Source organism: Pinus tabuliformis, chromosome Q (genome assembly GCF_031772625.1).
Source record: "Pinus tabuliformis cultivar Carrire ecotype Pingquan chromosome Q, CPIR1, whole genome shotgun sequence".
In the NCBI taxonomy this organism is placed as follows: domain Eukaryota; kingdom Viridiplantae; phylum Streptophyta; class Pinopsida; order Pinales; family Pinaceae; genus Pinus; species Pinus tabuliformis.
The window spans coordinates 667,503,011-667,517,261 of NC_142296.1; the positions used below are offsets into that span (position 1 = coordinate 667,503,011).

The following is a 14,251-nucleotide window of genomic DNA, read 5'->3' on the forward strand; positions in this document are numbered from 1 at the left end:
CACGACTCCTCCTGGCATTCTATCTTGTTGCTCCATAAAGTTGACAAATTTGCCTAATCTAAAGATTTCTTCCCATCTACCTTTTGTCAACCTACTGAAAGATAGATTGTCAAATTTGCAACCACTGCTACTTAGACTCCCCTTCTTCAACATTCAAAGGACGGGGAGTCAACAAGTTGGATTCTTCATAATAATGTATGAACCAACTCTGCAGTTGGATCATCCTAAACCTTGACATCTTCCAATGTACTTGTTGATTCATCATAGTTTTGCGACTTTAAAATTCCTAAGAGCATGACTATTGAGACTTTTTTATTCACTTGATCTTCTTACTTTTCTTTTCTTCTCCAAATCTTCTTGTGCCTAATATCAGTATTTTCCTTCATATATCTGCAATCACGAGCTACGTGTCCATAGTTTTGGCATTTGAAGCATACTATGTGATCCTGAATGACGGACCAACTGACATATACTCTCTGTTGATGAGGCCATTTGGATGTCTGTCTTGTATTCCTACAAGCTTGCTTCTAGGGTTTTGATAATGACCTTGATAATCATTCCTGCCATAAGCTCTAATCCATAGCCTTATGCCCAAAGTTAGTACATGAAAAATAATAAGCATAAAACATATTGGGATACCTGGATGATGTAGCTTGCCTTGATACTCTCCTGAAGACATTCTTTCTTGGAAGAGGTTCAATTCTTTGTTGTTCCTTGTTGTCAATTACCTTAGCACTTTCAATCTTCTTCAATCCTTCACTTTGATTTGGCCTTTGAAGGACCTTTCTTTCCTGCTTCTCTTCCATCTTGCTCTATGAAGGTTTGGAGCTTGTGTCTTTATTGCAAGGAGCTTCATCTGCTTCTTTCGCCCTCATCTTCAATCGATTAATTTCTCGATCTTTCTTATTAATGACATTATTCTTCCATTCGTCATCCAACAATTTCTCCTTCTGCCATTTCCCGAGCTTATCTATTTCAGTTAGGGCAATGTCAAGTTCTCTCTACTTTTGAGCAATATCTTCCTGAAACCTGCTTTTCAAAACTTTTCTTCTTTCATTTGCCTCCTCTCCTTAGAATTTCGGGGGCATGACTTTTTCTATTGCTTTTTTAAAATCTTGCATTTGTTCCTTCTACCTTTCACTTTCCTTCCTCAACCTGTTACTTTCTGCTAGAGATGCATGAAGCTTCTTTTGCTTTTGACTAGCTTCTGCTACGGACTTGTGAACAGATTCCTCTAGTTGGCTTGTCAATTTTTTCTCTTTCTTTTCAGCTTCAAGTCTTAGAAGGGAAGCTTCTTCTGAGTATCTAATTTCGCTTCCTTGATTTGTTAAGATCACATAAGGCGTTGATCAATTCTCCCTCGATGTCGACTAATGCTTCTGCTTCTTCATCTACTCCATCTGAATCACAATCATCATCATCATCATCTTCATCTTGACTTGCATGCCTTTTTGAGTAGAGAGCATGGAGCTTCTTCCAAAGACTTTTGGCTGATGAGCATTGATCTACTTTAGCTTTACAGGGTTTGGCAAAGCTCTTAAAATGACATTCACTACTTTTATATTGTACCTTCTCGCTTCATTAGTAGATGTGTCTCTAAAAATAAGGGCTCATGTTGTGCTACGCCTCTAATTGTGGATGATGCTCCATAAATTATCCACTCAGTAGGATACCAACTCATAATTTCTCGCCAATCCATCCTATTGCATGGATCTCGTCCATAAATGTCCACACAAAAAACAATACCACCACGTTGATGCCACACCACATTGATTCTAATTGGGATGCTCCTAAAATGTCACCTTGTCGCTCGGTCTTGCCAACCTAAAAAACCCATCTGGAAGGCTTCATCGGGTCAACCCATAGGAGCCGGATGTTATTTGGAAGCGGGGACGCGGAAGTGTCATTTTCTAAAAATCTACAAAGTGAAGCGTTTTTAGGTTCGCAAGACCGAGTGACAAGGCGACATTTTAAGAGCATCCCAGTTAGAATCAATGCGGTGTGGCATCAACGTGGTGGTACTGTTTTTTGTGTGGACATTTATGGACGAGATCCATGCAATCTGATGGATTGGCGAGAGATTATGAGTTGGTCTCCTACTGAGTGGATAATTTATGGAGCATCATCCACAATTAGAGGCGTAGCACAATTAGAGGTGTAGCATATATATATATATATATATATATATATATATATTTGCATTCATATTCAAAACAAACATCCCAAATACCAAATTAGTTGTAGAAGACATGAAAACATGCATATTTTTACATAAATCAAGATAGATATGGGATCCATGATTCCATTGTACATCAATGATTAATTAATCGAGCATCAACCATCTATATTCTAGCAATTACAAACATACGTCAAATTTTTAAGCATATTATAAAACATAAAACATTCAAGCATATTATAAAACATAAAGCATAAAGTATATTATGTAGGAAGTGAGCAACTGTCAACATTAGTCATGTCCAAAATTCAAATAATAGTGTTTATAAAATAGGCCACTTGGCCACTGCCAAGACAAAAAGGTTCAAATTCAAAACAAGCCTACAAGTGTAATGATTAATCTATGACAAAAGTAGTTAATTGTGAATATATCTACTAATCTCTCCTCCTTCCACCACGAAGAGTACGTGGCACTGGGCCTCCACGTGGTGGCAATGAAGAAAATGGTGCCTGTGGAAGTTGTGGGACTGAAACTGATGAAGACGATGCCCTTGTTCTTGGCGTTGAATCATGGAACCTAGAAACCAAGGGACCAGATGGGGGTGGCATCTCAACTCGATCATCATCATCCTATAATTGCAATGCAGCTTTCCTCTCTAATGTTTCAGTGTTGCTTACAGGTTCAACTCCTTCCTCTTCAAACCCTTCCTCCTCATCATACATTGGATCACTCATATGGGGACCACTATCCTCTTGTTCTTCTTCCCTTCTATTCCTACTCCCCCTTGCCATCATGAAAACCAAAAATGGAATGATACATAGAAGTCAAAAGAATAACATCTTGGAATATGAATATAGGTGGTGGACAACCTACAATTAAATAAGCAAGAAGAAAGAATGGGAAAAAGTAGGAGAGAGAGGAGAAAAATACAAAAAACAATGACAAAAAAATAAGGGAATTTGGGGTTTGCACTTACCTCTTTAGCTCTTGTAGATGGAAGCCCTTCTTTACTCCTCCAAGCTCTTCCTCGTCCTCCTAGCTCCTCCTTCTTTACTCCTCCGAGCTCTCCTCAAGTCTCACCTCTCTTTCTCCTCTCTTCTCCAAGCTCTCTTCTCTCTTCTTCAAGCTCTCAAAAAAGGCAAGTGAGCAAAAGACAGGTAAAAGAACCTTTTAATCCCTTCATGCTCTACCCTAACCCAACTTGGACCCACCCCCAACCACTAGATAAAAAATAAAATAAAATAAAAAAGTTTTTGTGGGGCCGCATGGTGGAACTGGTCGGCTGCCCATGGATTCGGTCGTGGTCTGTATGGATCTAGCCCTGAAACGCAACATTTCGGCTAGGTGATCTGCCGCCAAAAACGCAAATCAGGTCGGACGGTTCCCACAGGTCAAGAAGCATCTTTTCCAGCCCAATCCACATTTCGAAATTTCCGGGACTTGTTTCAAGCAACGGATCACCCACGGATCCATATGGGTCGCGTTTCGGGGCTTTGATCTGGGGGAGCGTTTCGAGCAACACTGGTCCAGCTAGAAAACTGTACCCCGCTCTCTCCAATGTATAGAGGTGGCCTAATAGTGTTGCAAGCCCTATCAATGTACTCCTGAAGAGGGCTGCTCCGAAACTCCAGAATATGCTCCCTTAGCTGACGAGTTAGGGATATTACGTGTTCCCCAATGCTAGACAAACTTGGCCACTGATTTGGCACACGCAACTCCAAACACCTCAAGTCCACTGATCTGCTACAAAATTATGCCTCGAAGTGTCTGAGTCTTCTTCTTCATCGCCATAAGATTTGTTCTGATATGCTCAATTTCTTTCTAGTGGTGATTATCCCAAAGTATTCTAGCCCTGCCAGTTGCCTCTACATCAATTTTCACCTCATCAATGGTTGGCCCCAAATATGGATGCTCAAGTCCCTCGACCATGGCTCCAACAAGTGTCTCTTATGTGTGAATGCTTGCATTTAATTTTGTGTTAATTATCAGTTGTTAGGAAAGCAAAAAGAGTAGAAGCACTCTTTATGTTTGCAATAAATGCATTCTGAAATTTATATCAGCATGACAACACGTGGGTTGGGCCTAAACAAACACATGCAAAATTGTAAATTGGGTTAAGGGTGCAGATCATTGAATTTCTACATGGTACCAAAGCAGAGTTGAGGCTCAGATCTCAAATTTCAGTCAATTGATAAAGAGGGCAGCAAGCATTAAATTCTGCTACTGTGAACCAAAACCATGTCAGAAACCCAAAGACTTTAGCAGTTCAGAGGGAGGAAGGTTCTAGCTCCCAAATTTGGTTCAAATTGTTGGTTGTGGGGTCATCGCTACTGGTTTGAGAGTAGAGGACAGATTGGCAGGGGCAGAAAACCTTGGCCCATGGAAGAGAGAATTATACTTTTACTGGAGGAAGTTGAAGTGTGGGATTTTGTTGAAGCAGTTGTACAAGCGCCCACTGATCCAGCTCAGTTATGGAGTTCAATAAGAAGAATGTGAAGGCAAAGAGGATCCTTCTAGATGCCATCAGGGACCATTTATTCCCTCATGTTTCAAGGATGAGATATGCATATCAGATGTGGGAGTCCTTGGTCTCTTTACACCAAAGTTCTAATGGGAACAGGAAGATGGTGCTGAGACAAAAGCTACGCAACACCAAGATGACCAAGACCAACATTGTAACCTCTTTCCTCACCAGCGTCTCAGAGGTGAAGGATGAGTTAGCTACCATTAGAGAGGTTGTTCCAGAGGAGAAGTTGGTTAGGATTGCCTTAGATGGGTTCACCGAGAAGTGGGATGGTTTTATCCATGGCTTGGTGGCCAGAGAGAACTTTCCTAGTTGGAGGAGGATGTGGGACGATTTCATCCAAGAGGAGATCAGGAGGAGTGCAAAGGGGGGCAGCAAGAGTGGTGGGGGAGGTGAAGAGGAGAATGTTGCTCTTGCAACGAAGGGCAAGAAGAAGAAGGCCAAGAAAGGGTCTTCTAGTGGAGCAAAGCAAGAGAAGAGGAAGCAGAAGGCTAAGGAGAAGGACATGAGCAAAGTGAAATGATTTGCTTGTGGAAAGATGGGTCAATGTTCAGTGTCCCAACAAGAAGTGTAAGAAGAAACAGAGAGTCGTAGCTTCAGCTGATGTGGATCATTTTGTGGCTATATTTGACTCGGAGTGTGCCTTGGTGGTCAATTTAGCCACTCATGTCACTTCTTTCCATGCATCGTTCATTGATAGTGGATCATCCTGCCATATGACCAGAGTTAGAGAGCACTTCATAGCCATTTAAAGGATGATGTTGACTTGGAGGTTGTGCTTGGAGACAACTCCAAAGTCAAAGCGGCAGGAATGGGGACAGTTTCATTTCAGAGGGAGTCATTACCTCGAGATGTACTTTATGTTCCAAGGTTGAAAAAGAGTTTTATATCAGTCTCTCGCTTAGAGGACAGGGGGTTTAAGGTACTATTCCAAAAGGGCCAAGTGTTGACATATCCCAGAGGATCCAATATCGAGTTTGCTCATGTGATTGGAGCTTGTATTGAGAGACAATACAAACTTATGTTTCAGTCTCTTAGAGCTATGGTACCATAGACCAATAGCAGTGAGTTATGTGAGCTACGACACAAGAGGATGGTCCACTTGCACCATGGAGTTTTCAGGATGTCGAGGGAGATGGTTACAGGTTTGCCTGACTTCAGCACAGAACATCATGATGTGTGCAAGGGGGGTGTGCTTTGGGAAAGTACACCAAGATACCTTTCCAGAGCAGTGATAACAGAGTTGCAAGTATCCTTGATTTGACTCATTCTTACGTATGTGGCCTTATGTCCCATGTTTCATTGAGTGGATATGGGCACTATGTGACCTTCATTGATGACCACTCCAGGAAGACCTAGATTTTCTTCCTAAAGACCAAGGATGAGGTCTTGTGGAGAACCAGGCAAGGAGGAAAATTAGGGTTTTCTGAACAGACAATGGTGGCGAGTATACTTCCACGGAGAGGAGAGAGTTTTGTGGGAGTGTTGGCATCAAGAGGGAGCTCATTATGCCTTATAACCCCTAGCAGAATGGGGGGAAGTGAGGAAGAACAGTACCATTCTGGGTGCAGCTAGAGTGATGTTGCATGATCAGATTTTACCATTCTTCTTGTGGGTTGAGGCATGTAACACTATTGTTTATTTGCATAACAGGATCCCACACAGAGTCTTGGGGAGCAAGACTCCTGAGGAGGTGTATACCGGCAAGAAGCCGGAAGTTGGGCACATCAGGATATTTGGGTGCCTTACATATTCACACGTCCCTAAGGAGAAGAGGACGAAGTTGGAACCCACTACAGAGAGGGGTATCCTAGTGGGTTACAGTAAGACCAGCGAAGCCTACGGTATATATCTTCCTGCACAAAGGAAGATTGTCCTAAGGCGAGATGTGACATTTGAGGAGGAGAGGACTTTGAGGAGGTCTCGAGAGGTTGATCAAGTAGAGCAGCAGGCTCCTCAACAGGGGGCCACACTACAGGTTTCAAGAGCATCAGGTGGTACATCAGGATCAGGAGGTTCACCTTCTTCAAGGGTGACAGGTTCACCGAGTAAAGTTTCGTCTAGTTCAGGATCACCTGGTGTAGGCTCATCAGGCACAATATCTCAGAGTCCAAGATCTCCATTGGTTAAGGTCTAGCCTTCTTCGCCAAGAGGAGAGGCACCAGTTGAGGATTTTTACTACTACAGGAGACTACTGCGGGGAAGAGGAAGCCAAGATGGCTTCAAGAGACCTTGAAGGAGGCTCAGGAAGCAGTGGGGAGACCCAAGTGGTCAGTGAGGGATAGCAGACCACTAGAGAGGTTGGGTGGCTTTGTGGCAGATGTTGTGGAGACAGAGCCAGCTAGTTTTGAGGAGGCCGCCAGTCAGCAAACCTTGAGGGGTGCCATGCTAGAGGAGTATGCCTCTATCATGAAGAACGATGTCTGGGAGGTAGTGCTATGTCCTGAGGGGAAGTCAATGGTGACCTCTAGGTGGCTTTACAAGATCAAACATGTTGCAGATGGCAGCGTGTAGAAGTTCAAAGCTCGATTTGTTGCGCGGGCCTTCTCATAGGTAGAGGGAGTTGACTATGAGGAGACCTTTGCACCGGTTGCTCGTTATACTTCCATTATAACAGTGATATCTATAGCAGCTGAGATGAGATGGAGGATTCACCAAAAGGATGTGAAGACCACCTTTCTCAAGGATTATACGGGAGGAGGTGTACATTGAGCAGCATGAGGGATTTGAGTTGCATGGGAGGGAGTCTCATGTGTGCAGGCTGAAGAAAGCCTTATATGGACAGAAGCAGACACCAAGGGCATGGTACGAGAGGATAGATGCCTACTTGCAACAAATGTGTTTCCAGAAGAGTGATGCAGATCCGAACCTATACTTTATCATGATAGGTGACGATCCACTCATTCTGGTTCTGTATGTGGATGGCTTGTTTATTACAGGGGAGGACAGACTCATCCAGCACTGCAAGAGAGATCTTGCTTCAGAGTTTGATATGACTGATATGGGTTGATGCATTACTTTCTGGGGTTTGAGGTTTGGGAGGAGGATGGGCATATCTTCGTGGTCCAGGGCAGGCATGCAGGTGATATCTTGACGAGATTCTGTATGGATGGTTGCAGGCTTATGGCTACTCCTATGATCACCAACTGGAAGAAGTTGCATGCTTCAGATTTCGATTTGGTGAACCCCACTTTGTATCGAAAGCTGATCAGTTCATTGATGTATCTAGTCGTCACTAGACCGAACATTTGTTTTGCAGTCAACACATTGACTCAGTTTAAGATGGGGCCCAAAAGAGCACTGGGTATCTGCAAAACATGTGTTGAGGTACTTACAGGGCACAGTGGATTATGGTCTGGACTATGTCAAATGTGATGGAGACAGATTGATTGGTTGCACAGACTCAGATTGGGCTGGCAGTATCAGTGACTGGAAGAGTACTTCCGGATGTTGTTTCTCATTGGGCTCGGCACTTGTGTCAGGGTTCAGGAGGAAACAGAGATCAACATCATTGAGCAATGCAAAGGCAGAATATATGGAAGCTAGTCAAGCAGGATGCATGGCATTGTGGCTTCACAATATGCTTTATGGTTTATTTGGTCAGATGTTGAAACCAACTACGATTTACTGTGATAATCAGAGTTGTATTAAACTCTCTAAGAATCCAGTATTTCATAACCAGTCAAAGCATGTAGAGATCAGATACCACTTCATCAAAGACTGGGTTCAGCGAGGGGCAGTGAAGCTTGAGTATATATTCGTTGATGGACAAGTAGCAGACATTCTCACCAAATCATTTCCAAGAGGCAAGCATGTATATTTTAGAGACAGAATGGGAGTGGTCAGCAACACCTTCCTCGGTGAGAAGGGATGTTGACAATAGTACCAAGGAGAGGTGTTCCTAGGCCTTTATCCCTTTCAGCCTAGTAATCACATTAATGGTTTTTATCTTAATGACTTTTATGAGTTATATTAGTGTCTTGGATGGAAAAAGTACTTAGAAGTGTTGTACCATGTACTTTTTCTAATATTAAAGTCACTAGTATTTTATAAAGTGACTTTATGTGTAAAGTACTAAGTGTACTTTTCTAATATTAAAGTGGAATGAAAAATCACTTTATGAGAAAAATAAGAAAAGATACGCAACTTGAAAATGGTACTAGGAGACTTTTAAGTGATGGGGCCAATGTATGAGGGGGAACATTTGGGAGAATTGATCTCAACCACCCATCTTGAGATTTGACGATGGAATATAAAACATTGGATCCTAGGTTTAGGGATTCAATCTTTTCCAAGGAGACAAAAGAGGAAAAAGTGAAATCATTCTTCACTTCATACTTGAGAAAGCATGAGGAAAAGAGAGCTAAGGGGAAAACTTCAAGCAGTAGAAGAATTTGCATCCAAGAGAGGAGATTGTACAACCAGTAGCTCGATTTTCTAGGAGGAAGAGGCAACACAAAAATCGAGGGGCAGCAGCAAAAATTTCAAGCGAACAGTAGCACAAACATCGAGGGAACAACAGCAAATACTCAGCACAAATCTCGGGACAGCAGCTACAGGAGGCATGATTTTTTAGGGGTTGTTCTACTGCATTCTGGCACAAATTTCGAGGCAGTGCGGTCAGCATTTCAACACAAAAATCGAGGCAAATTCTGCGCACTGAAATTGAGGAGCTGAGAAGAGGAAAATGCAGAAATTTTGGGCACAAAAATCTATGAAAATCTTATTTGTTCAGTGGGCAAAAAATTTCCAGAATTTGTACATTTAATGCTACATTAGAAGGGGAGATAAACATTGAGTTTTTATGTACTTATTAATAATTTTCTCAAGCAATAAAATCCTCTTTTGAAGACCGGTTTTCCCCAAGAGGCTGTGTGGTTTTTTCTGGGTAAGCTTGACCAAAAAAAAGTGTCTCTTAGGTGTGAATGCTTGCATTTAATTTTGTGTTAATTATCAGCTGTTAGGAAAGAAAAAAGAGTAGAAGCACTCTTTATGTTTGCAATAAATGCATTCTGAAATTTATATCAGCGTGACAAAACATCTGGGTTGGGCCTAAACAAACACATGCAAAATTGTAAACTGGGTTAAGGGTGCAGATCATTAAATTTCTACATCTAGCACGACGAGAATGATGATGAGAATCAACTCTTGCCAGTTATACAATCAAGAGCAAAGGAAAAAGTTCATGTAATAGGAATGAAAAGTCGACCTCGCAATCAAAGGACTTGACTGAGATCAAGTGTTTTGCATGTCATAAGACAAAACACTATGCATCACAATTTCTAGAGAGAAATAAAGGCAGAAAAGATACACAATTAATTGTAGTTGTGCCAGTAGAAATAGGTGGACATGTCATATGACAGGAGCATGAGACTTGTTTAATGGCCTGATAGATTGGGACTCAGAGATGAATGTGGAGTTTGGTGTTGATACCAAACATGCAGTGAAGGGAGTTCGGGCAGTGATATTATAGCTTGAGACAGGAGGTGTATTGAAATTGAAGGACGTGTTATGGGTGTCAAAACTTAGATGTTTGCTCTTAGTCTCTATGACAAAGAAGAAGCAATTCATTGTAGTGTTCTAGAATGTACAGGCATTAATCAGATCCATGGGATCTAGCTATGACGATGGCCACATCATTGGAGTTAGAGAGGGCAACCTGTGTAGGCTAAAGGGACAACCTATATTAGCAATGGAAAGCAGTAGGGAAATGACAGAGAACAAGAAGCATAAAGCTCCAAAGGTTCAGCAAAATAGAGGGAGTCATCCTTGCCCAGTCAACAATCCTTCTAAGCTTGTCAGGAACGTCTCATGGTATGAGATGACTCTGCAAAATGTTCAGGACCAAGAGGCTTCTAGGAGCAACTTCAAAAGGAGTAGGTCTTCGAGGATGATTTCGAACCAAGTGCTAGGTAAGGCTTCTAGTCCAAAGGGAGTAGCCATGATAATGGATGTAGTTGTGATGTTCCCACTTAGCAATTTTGCTAAGTAAATACATTTTCGCACAGTTTTGGTATTTTGACATGATGGACTTAGTAAAGTGGGTAAGGAGGACCCCACTTTGCAATTTTGATTAAAGGAGGCTCAAACATAGGAAAAAGGAGGCAAATCAAAATATAAGTGGGAAGTGGGGGCCACTCCAAGAGGGAATATGCACCCCTTGGAGAAATTCGCACTTGTGAAGAGAGAGGGAAGAAATGGGGACGAATTACAGGGCCCACATGGAGAGAGGAGGAGCCCAAGGATAAATAAGAGAATACATCATTTGGGACTTTTTTGTTAATTTGGGAATTGAGCTTCTGGTATGCTTGTGTTGTTCAGCCAAGTCTACTCGTGCTGTCGAGCACAAGAGATTTTCGGGGGGGAGATCTCACCTCCATCTTTGGTGGCCTTCGAGTGCCACCCTAGGGGAGTCACGTACTACATTTTAGAGATGGTCCAGGAGATATTGCTAGGAAATTCAAACTTCCTTTGGAGCAGACTAGGCACAATTAGGGGAGCACGCACTTGTGGGAGAAATTGAGTTGGTATTTGCCGGAGGTTTTTGCAAGGCTGGAGTTGAGGGTGCTTGGAGCAACATTTATATAGCTTTTTGGCAGTGCGCGAAGGGTTTTTGGTTTGCCCAGCGCAAGGGGTGAGAGACCAAGAGATTTGTGGAGAAGGATTGTCGGAAATTAAGGGCTTCGCTAAGGAGAATTTGCAGTGGGATTGTTCTATAGTTTCCGTAAGTTTGGGGAGGTTGTTTGAAGGTGTTCACTCCTGTAGTGAGCATTTTTGGCTGAAGAAGGGAGTGTGCATTTTTGGAGGCTTTCGGGTCAGCCGAATTAAGCCCAATTCCTTGTTGGGTTTTGCTGAGCTAGTAGAGTAGAGGTTGTGACTAATTTCTTGGAATTTTTGGATAAGTTTGGAGGGTTAAATCAACAGATCTTTCCTAGCAATATCAACAAATTTTCTGCGTGGACACAGATCTAGTAGCAGAGCCATTTCCAGCACTAGGGCACTTCCATTTCTCACCTGGGATCTTGTCTCGCTTGTTGTAGCAAGCCCAGGTGCACCTATTCCATATATATTTGTACTCTTCTTGGTTCAGTTAATAAAATGGCTCAGTTTGGCATAGTTTTTGGGAACTGAATTTTTGTGTTGCATGTTGTAGTTTTGTTTGATTATCAAAGTTATTTCCTAGTAGGAATATTACTGTGGTATCAGAGCACTGTTCTTAGTTCAGTCATGGGAGAAATCTTCTATGACCACAGAAGACAAGCAAAACATTACCTACAGGAGGCATAGGTACAAAAGTAGAGAAAGGGATTTGGAGATCACGCCTGATTCTAAGGCCCCAGAGCAAGAAATAGAGAAGGCAAGCATGGTAGAACCAGTTAACAAAGAAGAGGTAGCCTTTAATAGCCTCTTGACGGCTTTCAATGATTTGGCCAGGGCACAAAAAGAAATGTTGGAGGAGATTAAGCAGCAGAATCGTGACAAGAGCATCCATTGGGAGTTCATAATAGGGGAGAGTTCAGGTGCATCCCATCAATTTGACCATCATTCTCCCTTGACCCACCCTCACACTTTCAGTGGGCCAACTAGATCCACCATACCCACATTTTTGCCACAAGGAGCTGGAGAGCAGACAGGACAGGACGAGATGCCCATGGAGCAGTATTTTCGTGAGTGGCAATCGATGGGGAGGAGTTTCGAGTTGCATTGAGCTTCAGAGGTTACTGTTATATCAAGCAAAACAACAAGGGCAAACGTGCAAGAGGCTCAGGTACGCAGAGCTCAGAGGTACAACGTACCATTGGGAGGTTGTATCTCCCTACATTTGATGGGTCATCCAAGTGCATGACTAGAGCATGGGTGGAGAAACTAGACACTTATTTCCAACTTAGTTGGATGACGGAGGTGGAAGCCATTAAAATGGCTACCTTGCACTTGGAGGGGGAGGCACATGATTGGTGGTTCCATGGATTGACTACTCTAGGGCATGCTGGTGTGACCTCTTATGAGGACTTTACACAGAGGGTTGTGGAGTGATTTGACAAGAGGGATCTTGAGGCCCATTTCAGAGAGTTGACCCAACTCAAGCAGACTAGCAGCCCAGAGCATTACATAGCGTAGTTCTTATGGTTGTTTGTGATGGTGCTAGACTTGTCAGAGGCCAAGAGGGTTTATACATTTGTGGAGGGCTTGGTTAAGCCTTTACATGGGCTAGTGAGGTCGAGCAGGCCCACTACTCTTCAAGAGGCAGTGAACCGCACATGGGATTTGCAAGATGCAATCCCCAAGGCGAGAGCACCAGTGCCACCTCGATCCCTTTTCCCACAAAGAGGCCAAGACACTAGGACCCCACCACACAGAGATGTTCAGGGTGGTGGGCAGTTTGACGATGAGAATATGAGAGACCTCCGTAGCAGTGAAACAGGAATCGGCGATTAATCGGCAAAATCGCGATTCGAACTCTGCTCGGCCATGAAACGATCCGAACTGAATCTTTGCGAGTCAAATCGCGTTGACCGAGTTTGACTCGTGGTCAACGCGAGTTTGACTCGCGAGTATGGCGATTATTCCGATTCTGCGTTTTTTTTGCGAGTCCCGCCAGTTTTGCGTTTAGGTTTATCGGGTTTTGGGTTTCGGATTGTGGCGTAACGCGTTTATAACTTTATTGGTTAGTTGTTTCAATGTTTCATAGTCCCGAGTCCGCAGAGTCCTCAGTCGACACTGCCGAAGAGTCCTCAGTTGACACCGCCGCAAAGTCCTCAGTTGACACCGCCGCAGAGCTGCATTTGACGCCGTAGAGCCGGATTGCTGAGATATTCATATACCTGCGTGAGCCTTCAGCCTTGAGGTAACCTGCGTGAACGGTGACGTATTCGGTATTCCTTTTAACTTTATATATAATGATCATATGATGTCTGAGATATAGATGTGAATCGTGATACTGTGATGCGATACAGCAGAGAAGAACAGAGATGCTAATGCGGCAATGCCATATATATAACTGTGATGTCATACTCGAGTGCCTAGTCGGCTAGTCCATCGACTCCATCCATACATATAACTGCGATGGCATACAACAATAATGCCTGCACTGTCACATGTATAAAATTTAAATATAGCACTGTCACATGTATATAACAGCCTTAACGCAGTGACATTGTGATTTTGACTCTATATGCACTTTACTGTTGTTCCTTGTTGGAGCTTTAAAAATTACTGGCTGTCAATCAGTATCAGCACTTTTCGCACTTGTTTATGTACTCAACCATGCACATTTCAGTGCTGATGTCTGCATTTAAGAGTTGCTTCCACCAACAGTTCTTCACGAGATGCTGCTGATCATGACATTGTAACTTCCCAGCAGTTCAAAACATAATATCATAATTCATTCACTTAAAGATTTATCACTTTTACATAGCAACAACATTGTATGGCTCTTAGATTTTATTTCATTCACGACATTTCTATCTGTTGGGTTCAATAATTGTCTTGTCAAAAATTTTAGTTATCGTCATCGGTTGATAATACTAATAAACTTAACATATAGAGTCTAG

The 14,251-nt window shown here is 42.7% G+C and overlaps 1 protein-coding gene across 4 annotated transcripts in view; it reads right to left on the reverse strand.

Annotated features, from left to right (window-relative positions):
- The window catches only part of LOC149221316 (uncharacterized), a 289,929-nt gene that overhangs the window by 75,159 nt on the left and 200,519 nt on the right, over window positions 1-14,251 (reverse strand). The gene's annotated exons all lie outside the window — the stretch shown is intronic.